The following is an 11,526-nucleotide window of genomic DNA, read 5'->3' as shown; positions in this document are numbered from 1 at the left end:
CCTTGGACATTATGCCATATCACCACAAAAAGAACCTCTCCATTCTTATTTATAGATGCCTAGTCTTCCACTGTATGATTAAATACCATAATTTATTTAACCAGTCCCCTATTGGTACATGTTTAGATTGCTTCTTTTGCTATTACAAAGAGCGCTTTGAGAAATAATCTTGTACACATGTCATTTCGTGAGCCTGCTGGCATAGTCATGGGATATTCCTAGATGTAGAACTGCTGGAATTTTGAGTATTTAAAAAAAGAATATGGACTAGAAATGATGAGGAAGACCGGAGGCATTAAGATAGTTCTGCAGAGGAAGGTCATTCTAATGTGCTTAGATTGGGGTCACCCTAATGAGTCCTCTTATTCATTAGGTGCTGAATCCTCTAGGACTTTAAAGATTTTATTTATTTATTTATTTATTTATTTATTTATTTATTTATTTGAGAGAGAGCACAAGTGGGGGAGAGAGAGAAGCAAGCTCCCCCCAGCCACCCAGCTGCCCCCTCTAGGACTTTATTTAGGACCTTGTGATTTCACTTGATGCTTTCCCCTTAATCCTCCAATTTACTATGATCACCTTGTCCTTTAAAATTAAGTAAACCTGGGGCCTGGGTGATTCAGTTGGTTAAGCATCTGCCATTGGCTCGGGTCATGATACCAGGGTCCTGGGATTGGGCCCCGCATCAGGCTCCTTGCTCAGTGGGGAGCCTACTTCTCCCTCTCCCTCTGCCTGCCACTCCCTCTGCTTGTGCTTATGCTCTCTCTCTCTGTCAAATAAATAAATATTTTTTAAAAATTAAGTAAACTTAACTATTGGTACTTCATCAAGATAAAAAGGCTCTGCACAGCAAAGGAAACCATAAAACTAAAAGCCAGATTACAGAATGGGAGAAGACATTTGCAAATGACATATCTAGCAAGGGTTAGTATCCAAATCTATAAAGAACTTATCAAACTCAACACCCAAAAATAAATAATCCAGTTAAGAAATGGGCAGAAGACATGAATAGACAATTTTCCAAAGAAGACCTCAGGTGGCTTACAGACACATGAAATGATGCTCAACCTCACTTATTAAGAGGGAAATACAAATCAAAACCATGATGAGGTACCACCTCACAACTGTCAGAATGGCTAAAATTAACAACACAGGAAACAACAGGTGTTGGTGAGGATGTGCAGAAAGGGGAACCCTCTTGCACTGTTGGTGGGAATGCAAACTGCTGCAGCCACTCTGGAGAACAGTTTGGAGGTTCCTCAAAAAATTAAAACTAGAACTACCCTATGATGCAGCAATTGCACTACTAGGTATTTACCCAAAGGATACAAATACACAGATTTGAAGGGCACCTGGGTGGCTGGCTCAGTGGGTTAAGCATCTGACTTCGGCTTGGGTCATGATCTCAAGGTCCTGGGATCAAACCCCCCATTAGGCTCTGTGCTCAGTGGGGAGTCTGCTTGTCCCTCTGCCCCTCTCCCTACTCATGGCCTCGCTCTCTCTCACTCTCTCTCAAAGAAAGAAATAAAAAATCCTTAAAAAATGCAATTCAAAGGGGTACATGCACCCTGATGTTTATAGCAGTGTTATCAACAATACCCAAACTATGGAGAAAGCCCAAATATCCATTGACTGATGAATGGATAAAGAAGATGTGGTATATATACCATGGAATATTACTCAGCCATCAAAAAATGAAATCTTGCCATTTGCAATGACATGGATGGAGCTACAGTGTAATATGCTAAGTGAAATAAGTCAGAGAAAGACAAATACCATATGATCTCACTCATATGTGGAATTTAAGAAAGAAAACAGATGAACATATGGGAATGGAAAAAAGAAAAGGAGAGAGGGAAACAAGCCATAAGAGACTCTTAATGATGGAGAACAAACTGAGGGTTGATGGAGGGACGTGGGTGGGGGATGGGCTACATGGGTGATGGGTATTAAAGAGGGCACTTGTGATGAGCTCTGGGTGTTGTACGTATGTGATGAGTCACTGAATTCAACTCCAGAAACCATTATTGCATTGTATGTTCACTAACTAAAATTAAAATAAAAGTAAAATAAAATTAAGTAAACTTAATAAAATTCCCCTTCGCAGGACAATTTACCAATATCTATAAAAATAAATAATACCTGGGGGTGTCTCGGTGGCTCAGTCGGTTGTGCTGTTTTGACTGACTCATGTGCTGAGCTGACTCTTGGTTTCAGCTCAGGTCATGATCTTGGGGTCGTGACATTGAACCACACGTAAGGCTCCATGCTCAGTGTGGAGTCTGCTTGAGATTCTTTCCCTCTCCTTCTCCCTCCCCCTCTGTCCCTCCCCTCACCAAATAAATAAATAAATAAATAAATAAAATCTTTTAAAAAAATAATGCACATACACTTCACCCAGCAATTCCACTGTAATCACCATAATATCTAGCAATAGGGTCTGTTTAAAAAACAAAAACAAAAACATTATGGTACATAGAGTCAATGGCGTACTCTTAGTTATATAAAAGAACAAGGAAGCTGTTCATAAGCTGCTATGGAAAAATCTAGAAACATCATTAAGCAAAAGAAGCAAGGTGCAGATAACTATGTAGAATATGCTAATTGTGTAATAATAAAGATCAGGACAATATATACTCATATTTGATCGTAAATGAATATTTACAATTTCTAGAATGATACTTACAAAACTAACAATGGTGGTTACCTGTTAGTGGGAAGGAAGGAAAAGCCAGGCAAATGGAAGACAGAAGGATGGGGGAACGGGGATGGGGGTGGTGAGAAGGGGAGAAGAAGGAACAATTTTTTTAAAAGACAAAGTATAAAATAAAATAAACTTTAAGTAATATAGTCCAGAAGCATAATATACTGGGAAATCCCATGTTCCTTTGAAAACTCTGGAAATTCCTATGGTACCCACATATTTTCTAGGTGCCTTTGTCTTCAAGTTCTGCTGACTTCTCTTTTTTGTCTATTTTACCTCCCATGCACTGTTGTCCCTTTGCCATCCTGTGTCACAGTTGTGCTGTCATCCTGATTCATTCAATCCCCAAAACACCACACAAGGCTGCTTGTAGCACATTATGGTCCACAAACAGCCTCAACTTGGATCTTGTTCTTAAAATTCCCTCAGTCACTCCCTCTGCATGACTGCCTCTCCACAGAGCCCTGTAGCTGGGTACTTGTCTCCTCTTTGATCTTCCCTGTTCCCTAATGTCCCTTCAAAAATTTCTGTGAATTTCTTAAGGCAAAGAAATTTGGCTCTCTCTTTGCCTCTCATCCAAACTAGAAGGCCTCTCTACCAGCCAACCAAAAGCATGTTGGTGTGTAGGGTAGGTGGTATGTGTGTAGGGTATGTGTGTGTGTGAGAAAGAGATTATCATTTTGAAATAACTTTAGACTTAACACTGACGTTACAAAAATAATACAGAAAGATCCTGAATACCTATCACCCAGTTTTCCCTAGTGTTAATATCTTGAATAACTACAGTACATTTATCAAAACAGGAATTAACATGAGTACAACACTATAATGAGAGTTTATTTGGATTTCATCAGATTTTCTATTGACGTCCTTTTTCTGTTCCAGAATCCAATCCCAGATCCTACGTTACATTTAGTTATCACGTCTCCTTAAGTCTTCTCTTGCACTTTCTCAGTCTTTCCTTGTCCTCAAGACCTTAAAATTTTTGGTGCGCCTGGATGGCTCAGTCCATTAAGTGTCTGCCTTCAGCTCAGGTCATGATTCCAGGGTCCTGGGATTGGGCTCTGCCTCCTTGTTTGGCAGGGAGCCTCCTTCTCCCTCTGCCTGCCACTTCCCCCTACTTGTGCTTTCTCTCTCTCTCTCTCTCTCTCTCTCTCTCTCTCAAATAAATGAGTACAACCTAAAAAAAAAAGAGCTGGAAACTTTTGAAGAGTACTGAAACTTGTGAAGTGTACAGTCCTTTTGTAGCATGGCCTTTAGTTCAGATCTGAAATTTTTTTCATGATCAGATTGAGGCTATGCATTTTTAGCAAAAAAGTTCAAGAGATGTACTTCCTTTGGAGGGTACATAACGTCAATGTACAAAGTGTTTTCAGAATTACTAACCCATACACTTAGAAACAAGTTTACTAACTAACCAGGATATATAGTACCTGGTGCAGTTCTTTTTTTCTCTAACTTTACAGTGTACAGTCAAAATTCTGGTTTCCAGAGTTACTTGGGTTAGTTCTTTCCTGCTGCACTCCTTGCAGCCTGCTTAATTTATTGATTCATAATACACTTAGGTTAATTTTTTATAATTTATATTCCATATTGGGTTTCCTTCACAGTCTGGTTGAAATTTTTAAAAAATCTACATTACAATATTTCATTTTAAACGAAGTATATTCTCTTCAGGAGAAAGATTCTATAGACAGCTCTCTTACAGCAGAGACCAAGCTAGGTTAGGTCCAAAGATGTAACCTGTCCACACAGAGGGTTTTTTGTTGTTGTTGTTTTGTTCTAACAATTGTGAATTCCTTGCCACCATTGAAAAGTTGGAAACTTCACATAAAATGTCCAAACTGACAGCTTTGTTTAAAAGAATCAGATCTATCTACACTGATTCTGCCTTCCCATACGGCAACAGTTCCAACTCATAAGTCTGTTGTGGGACAAAGAGGTTTCCTTAGAGGACGTTAGGGACTCCTGCAATTGAGAAAGAGTGCTCGGGGTCAGAATGAGTGACACCAGGAAAAGGCAGGATCACAACCCAGGTCCACTGACCTGAGCATTCCTCTCACTACACCACATTCCCTCTGAGCACTAATATCAAATGTAAAAAGTTACACCCTCTTGGAGGAAGTTTAGTATGAATAGTGGCTGAAAATACAGGTTATGAAGTCCAGTGGGAGTTCAAAGTTCAAACCCTGACTCCCCTTCTTAACTCGTATATGATCTTCCTTAGGACTTCAGTGGTATCATCCATAAAACAGTAGTGACAACATTTTGCACCTTAGGATTGTTGTAAGATGTAGTTAAACTAATGTTCCTCCCTTAGTCTTCTCAAACTGTATACTGCCCAAATGTTGACTTATGTATTGAAGTTTACCGCAGTTGCTGCCTTACGGGAAAGACTGCTCTTCAGAAGGGTGGTTCATTATCAAGATCAAGGAGCAACCAGAATATTGACTATTCTGACACAGTGGGGCAGGTTAGAAATGAGAGGAGAGATACCCAAAGAGATAAGGGGTGAGTGTGATGTAAAGGGGACCCTCCACTCAGAGATCACAGCCACAGAAAAATGTTAGGCATCCAGGACAGAGCATGCTAGCCTAGAGAAGGATCCTGAGGTGAACCACACATCTCTTCCTTACACGTCAGATGGCTAGACTCTCCCCATATTATCTTTTATTCAGGAAAACTGGAGTGGCTCTCTTAGAGACATGGATCTGTTTTAAACCAGTGAGGCTGTGGGCATTTGGGCCGGGGCTTGTGCAGGGTCAAAGGATTGATTCCGAGGGAAGTGGTCAGTAGCTATGTAGATGTACTCATTCCTCTGACCCATAAATGCTGCTGGACTAAAACATGACCGTCAAAGCCTTTACTGTTACAGTTTTCCTTCATTCAGCCAACTGTGAGTTCAGGAAATGGGGAGTCTTTTGACATCTCTCTCTCACTCCAGGATTGTTGAACCAATTACTGATTCTACTTTTAAAACATCTCACATCAGCCATGGTATCCGTTTCTTTGCCACCATGCCAGTTCAGGTCACTATTCACTCTCCTGAATCCAACTCCTACATTTCCTCTTCCTGGGACCCTCTTCCTTTGGTTCTCACCATTCAGATTTTCGTCCTACTGGCCCTCGTTGGCCACCTTCTCTTAAGTAGCCCCCTCCTGGTCACAAGATCAGGTTCTCTCTTTTACTTCTTTAATTCTACTTGACAAAATCTAAAATCATCTTGGTTTTTTGGTTGTTTATATTACACTAGAGTATAATTCCACGAGAGTATAGAGACTATAATTGTCTTTTTCACTCTGCACCCCTATAGTGTAGAACAGTGTCTGGCATTGTTGAATGAATGAATAGATGAATAATCTCCTAATTGGTCTTCCTATTTCTGCCCTTGTAGGGTGGGGAAAGTGAGGCACTTGCCTTGGGTGAAAAATTTTAAGAGGGTGCCCAAAACCTTAGTATTCAGGATAAATCACAATTTAATGAAATAATTTTTAACAATCAGAATAAATGCAAAAAATGGTGAAAAAACAACATTTTAACTAAGGACAGCATCTGCACTCCCACAGTCCTATTGTATTTTTCTCAAGCTAATCCCTGTCCTGGTTCCAATAAAATTTTGTTTATAAAAACAAGGAGGGGGAGTATAGGCCATTGTTTGTAGATTTGCTTTTTTTCAAGTCTTGCTTTAAAATATGATTTATCTGGCTGAGTGTTTTGGCAGCTCTTTACATTTTGCATCCTAGGTGAGCGCCTTACTGTTTCTCCCTAGTCGGACCCTGCTTGTGGCTTTTAAATTTTCTCTTCACACAACAGCCAGAGTGGTCTCTTTGCAGGCAAATCAGATCATATCACTCCATTGCTAATGGCTTTCCTTTGCACTTAATAAAAAGTCCAAAATTCTTAGTGTGGCCTACACCTACCTGTCCCTACACATGCTGTCCCCCTGCCTTGCTCTTGAACCTCAGTCCCATTGCCTACCAAACTCCAGGGGTACTTGCTGGAACAAGCCAAATGTCCCACCACCTTCATACAGAATATTCTCTGCCCAGAATATTTTTTTCCAAGATACTCCCAAATACTGGTATTTCCTTTCCAGGTTTCAGGTGCCAGCTGGACTTTTACTTCCGTGGAAAAGCCTAGCTTGACTCCAGTCCAAAGCAGCTTCCCCTGTTACTTTTTCATAGCACTAGGGTTTCTCTTTCATACACTTATCACATTTGCAATCGTGTGTTTAGTTTGATGATGATTTGGTTAATATCTATCTGCTCACTCGATTGCAAATCCCAAGGATCAGAGATAATGACTGTCTCTTTGTTCTGCTGTTTCTGTCACCTTTATCACATGCCTCATCGGTAGTACATGCTTAATAAACACCTAACTCAGTGACTGGGTCATAACAAATTCCTAATGTTTCAAAATTATCAGAAAGGTAACTCAGATAGTGTATGAAAGCAAGAAGGAAAGCAAATGAACTTTCTAGGCACTTTAATGAACTTCCAATTCATTCCCACTGTTTTTTTTTTTTTTTAATTAAAAAAAATTTTTTTTTTCAGTCTGACTTTTTTGCTCTGAGGCTGCAATCCTATGCTTACTCTTTTCATATCTATAGCTTCCAAGGTGTCTATCCTTACTCTTGAACAGCCTGGTGAATTTTTTTATGATTGCCTGTAAGTGTCAAAGGTAAGCAGATCAGGTATTCTTTCAATTAATGCTGTATTGAGCTTTTCTCCATAAATAATGGCTGCTCACACCAAAAAGGCACTATGATCTTTTTTTCTTTTTAAGATTTTATTTATTTATTTGAGAGAGAGTAAGCACGAGTTGGGGGGAAGGGCAGAGGAAGGAGAAGCAGACTCAGGGATCATGACCTGAGCTGAAGGCAGATGCTTAACCTACTGAGCCACCTAGGGACCCCTCCCCAAAAGTGAATTTTAATGATACACATACTAGCTGTCAATATCAGGCCAGATAGAAGTAATTTATAGGAGATCAGCCTTTCCATTAGAAATCATTAGAACTTCATCATTTCCTGCACTGGGATAAAGCAAATCTCTATATAAACTTCTGGGCATTAGGGTGATAATTTCTATTTTTTGTTTTTTTTTTTTTTAGTTTAGAGATTCCTTTATTGTCATCAAACTTTTTTTTCCTCTAAATTTAGATACCTTTATTACATTAGGCGTTTTTTTTTTTTTTTAAGATTTTTATTGATCTATGTGAGAGAGAGAGATAGAGAGAGAGAGAAAGCATGATAGAGATAACACAAGCAGGGGGAGCAGCAGGCAAAGGGAGAGGGAGAGGGAGAAGCAGATTCCCCACTGAGCAGGGAGCCTGATGTGGGGCTCATCCCAGGATCCTGGGCCAAAGGCAGATGCTTCACCGACTGAGCCACCCAGGTGCCCCATGCATTTGTATATGGTTCAATTGTGTGTGTGTGTGTGTGTGTGTGTTGTTTTACTGGAATGTGTTATAAATGTGCCTAAATTCTAGCTTGCATGGCTTGACCTCAGCCACCCAGAGGTCCCTTAGTATTTAGCAGGGAATCTTTAAGGGAGTGTTTATTCTGTAAGCTCTAGACTCATTTTGCCTCTCCCTCTGCTCCTGCGCAGCTGCAGACTCAGGCTTCTGCTCAGCCCCTCACCACCTGCAGTTGTGGGCCAGGCGGCCCCTTCCAGGCCTCAGCTTCTCTTCTTCCTTAAGACTGGCCCCCACCACCAATGGCTGTGTAAGGGAAAGAGGGCTGGGTCTCAGAAACTGCTCTCTCTCTCTGCTTATTTCTTTTTCTTGCCTTGTTGCAGTGACTTCCATTAAGTTCCGGAACTTCTAGCATTGCGTTGAAAAGGAGTAGTGAGAGTAGATATCCTTGACTTGTCCCTGATTTTGGAGGGAAAGCATTCAGTCTTTCACTGTTAAGTATGCTGTTACCTGTAGGTTTTTGTTTTTGTTTTTCTTTGTTTTGGTAGCTGCATTTTACCAAGTTGAGGAAACTTCCCTTTATTTTTAGGTGGCTGAGAGTTTTGTTTTGTTTTTTTCTTTGAATAGATGTGGGGTTTTGTCAAATGCTTTTTCTGTGTCCGGCCCCCTTTCTAAGTCCACATTTCTGATTCCAACAAATTCCTCTTTCAAACTGATTGTCATTGGGAATTTCTACTTTTTTTAGGCAATCACCGCCTATGCCCAAAATGGTCTGGGTGGAGACCCTCAAAAGTCCATCACTTCAAAACAGACTAGTCATGAAAATCAGTGTATTTTCAAAGTTAGAAGTATTCGTTCTCAATTCCACATGCAGAAAGAAATCAACCCAGTTGATACTGAACATCACTAAGCCTTGTCCAATTTCATTTTAATGATAACTTCAATTTAAGGAATCTTAACCTGGGTCCTGAAACACTTAACTGCAGTATTTGAGGTCTCAGTAAGTGCTCAAACAAAAATACATATTCACAAAAATAAGCAAAAAGTTAAACTACAGAGTGCTCTTTGAAACACTTGTTTTGCAGGAATCTATGGTCATAAGAGTTTGTGAAATGTTGGTTAAACAGGAGTCTTTATCATAGAAGGTCTCAGCGCTTTTGGTATGCTAACGTGTATTATAAATCTCCCAAGAGGAGAAATATAGGGGGAGTTGTTTCCTAAATTTCTTTGATTATGGTAGCGTTTTATTTCAGAACATCTTCTGGGTAGCTTTGGAAAATGCTGGTTTACAGGTGAAAGCAGTCTAAATTCATAGAAAAGAAGTATTTTTTTTCCTAATCAAAAAAATGTAACACAGGCTAGCAGATAAAACTCTGCCTCAATTCTTTTCGATACAGTATAACATTGAAGTACACTAAGTTTAAATTTAGTGTTCAGGTTATTAGTTCGTTTTCCCTATCAATAAGATGGGGGCTCGATTTGCATTCAAGGCCTATTCAGGTACCCTTTCAGATGAATGAAAAAATTTGGCTCAAATGAGTCTTGACAGAAAACAACTTTGAAATGGCAGTTTTTAGTTTCTGCTTGTCTCCAGAGATATAAAACACTTTGCAAATGACACCCCCAGTTACATTTAGATTTGATTATTTGCATACTTTACTTACCTCAAGGCACTTAAGTTTTTTTTTTTTTTTAAGATTTTATTTATTTATTTGAAGGAGAGAGACAGCCAGCGAGAGAGGGAACACAAGCAAGGGGGAGTGGGAGAGGAAGAAGCAGGCTCCCAGTGGGGCTCGATCCCAGAACGCCAGGATCACGCCCTGAGCCCAAGGCAGACGCTTAACGACTGAACCACCCAGACGCCCCTCAAGGTACTGAAGTTTTGAACAGGAGGTTAAGTTAGGAGTCTGGGTTCTGGAGTCAAGCTGCCTGAGCTCAAACTCTAGTGTGCTGTTCATCCCTCCTCATAAGCTGGGAGACCCTGGACAAGCCTTAACCTCTATGTTTCCATTTGTACAGTTTACGAGTACTTTGGTAAGTTTTACAATTTACACGTCTTGTAACAAACCTAAATAGGGCAAATAATTTTATCATTTCCAATTGACACTCAGAATGTTTAAGTGACTTGTCCAGGTTCACAGATAGAGCTGGTAAAGGAAGCTACAGCGACTCAAAATCAGATATTCATTTAGACTTTAATACTTGGGTATTTTTCCACTTTATTATATGTTGCCGCCCAACATCAGATAAAAATGGCGTATTTGCCACTCCAAAATGGAATGGATAGATTATATAAATACAACTTTGCATACAAATAAACAGGCTTAAGATGTAGTTGAGATAATCTGTGAGGATTCCTGAAGGAAGTATGCAGGAATGTGGGAAGACAATTAACTTTCATAACTTTTATTGAGCACCTACTGCATGTCAGATGCTATTCTACACATTTTATATGACTCTTAATCCTCTCAATAGCACTTTAGGTTTTAAGGAAGAAGTATTTAGGCTTTCCAAGATAATGGAATGATCCCAAGAACATACAGTTCTGTATGCTGATTGTGGTGCAGCAATCTACACATGATAAAATGACAGAATTATACACATAACATTTTAATGTCAAATTCCTGCTTTTGATATTATACTAAACTTACGTAACATAACTGTTGGGGAAACTGGGAATACTGGACCCCTCTGTTCTACCTTTGAGGAGTACTGGTCAGGTATTTTATAGAATTCCCTAAATTTGAGTTTGTCCAGTTTTTTTTTTTAATTTAAGATTTTATTTATTTATTTGACACAGAGAGAGAGCACAAGCAGAGTGAGTGGCAGGCAGAAGGAGAGGGAGAAGCAGGCTCCCCATGGAGCAGGGAGCCTGATGTGGGGCTCCATCCCAGGACCCAGGTAACATGACCTGAGCCACCCAGGTGCCCCAAGTCCAGTATTTTATTGTTTCTTTTTAAGAGAATTTTTAATTTTTTAAATAATATTTTATTTATTTATTTGTCAGAGAGAGAGAGAGCACAAGCAGGGGGAGTGGCAGGCAGAGGGAGCAGTAGGCTCCCCGCTGAGCAAGGATTCCCCATGGGGGACTTGATTCCAGGACCTGGGGATAATGACCTGAGCTGAAGGCAGAGGCTTAACCCCCTGTGCCCCACAGGCGTCCCAGTCCTGTGTTTGAGAGTTAGATAGGCATTATGGTTTTTGGGGAGGCAGACCACAGAGGTCTGTACTGTATTTGCAAGTGTTAATCTAATAATTATTTTTATTTTTAATTTTTTAAAACTATTTTTAAAGATTTTATTCTCTTGACAGGGAGAGAGCACAAGTAGCGGGAGTGGCAGGCAGAGGGTAAAGAAGACGCTCCCAACTGAGCAAGGAGCACCATGTGGGTGATCTCCATCCTGGGA

Source organism: Ursus arctos, unplaced genomic scaffold, assembly GCF_023065955.2.
Source record: "Ursus arctos isolate Adak ecotype North America unplaced genomic scaffold, UrsArc2.0 scaffold_8, whole genome shotgun sequence".
Lineage (NCBI taxonomy): Eukaryota > Metazoa > Chordata > Mammalia > Carnivora > Ursidae > Ursus > Ursus arctos.
This window is presented reverse-complemented; position numbering follows the sequence as displayed.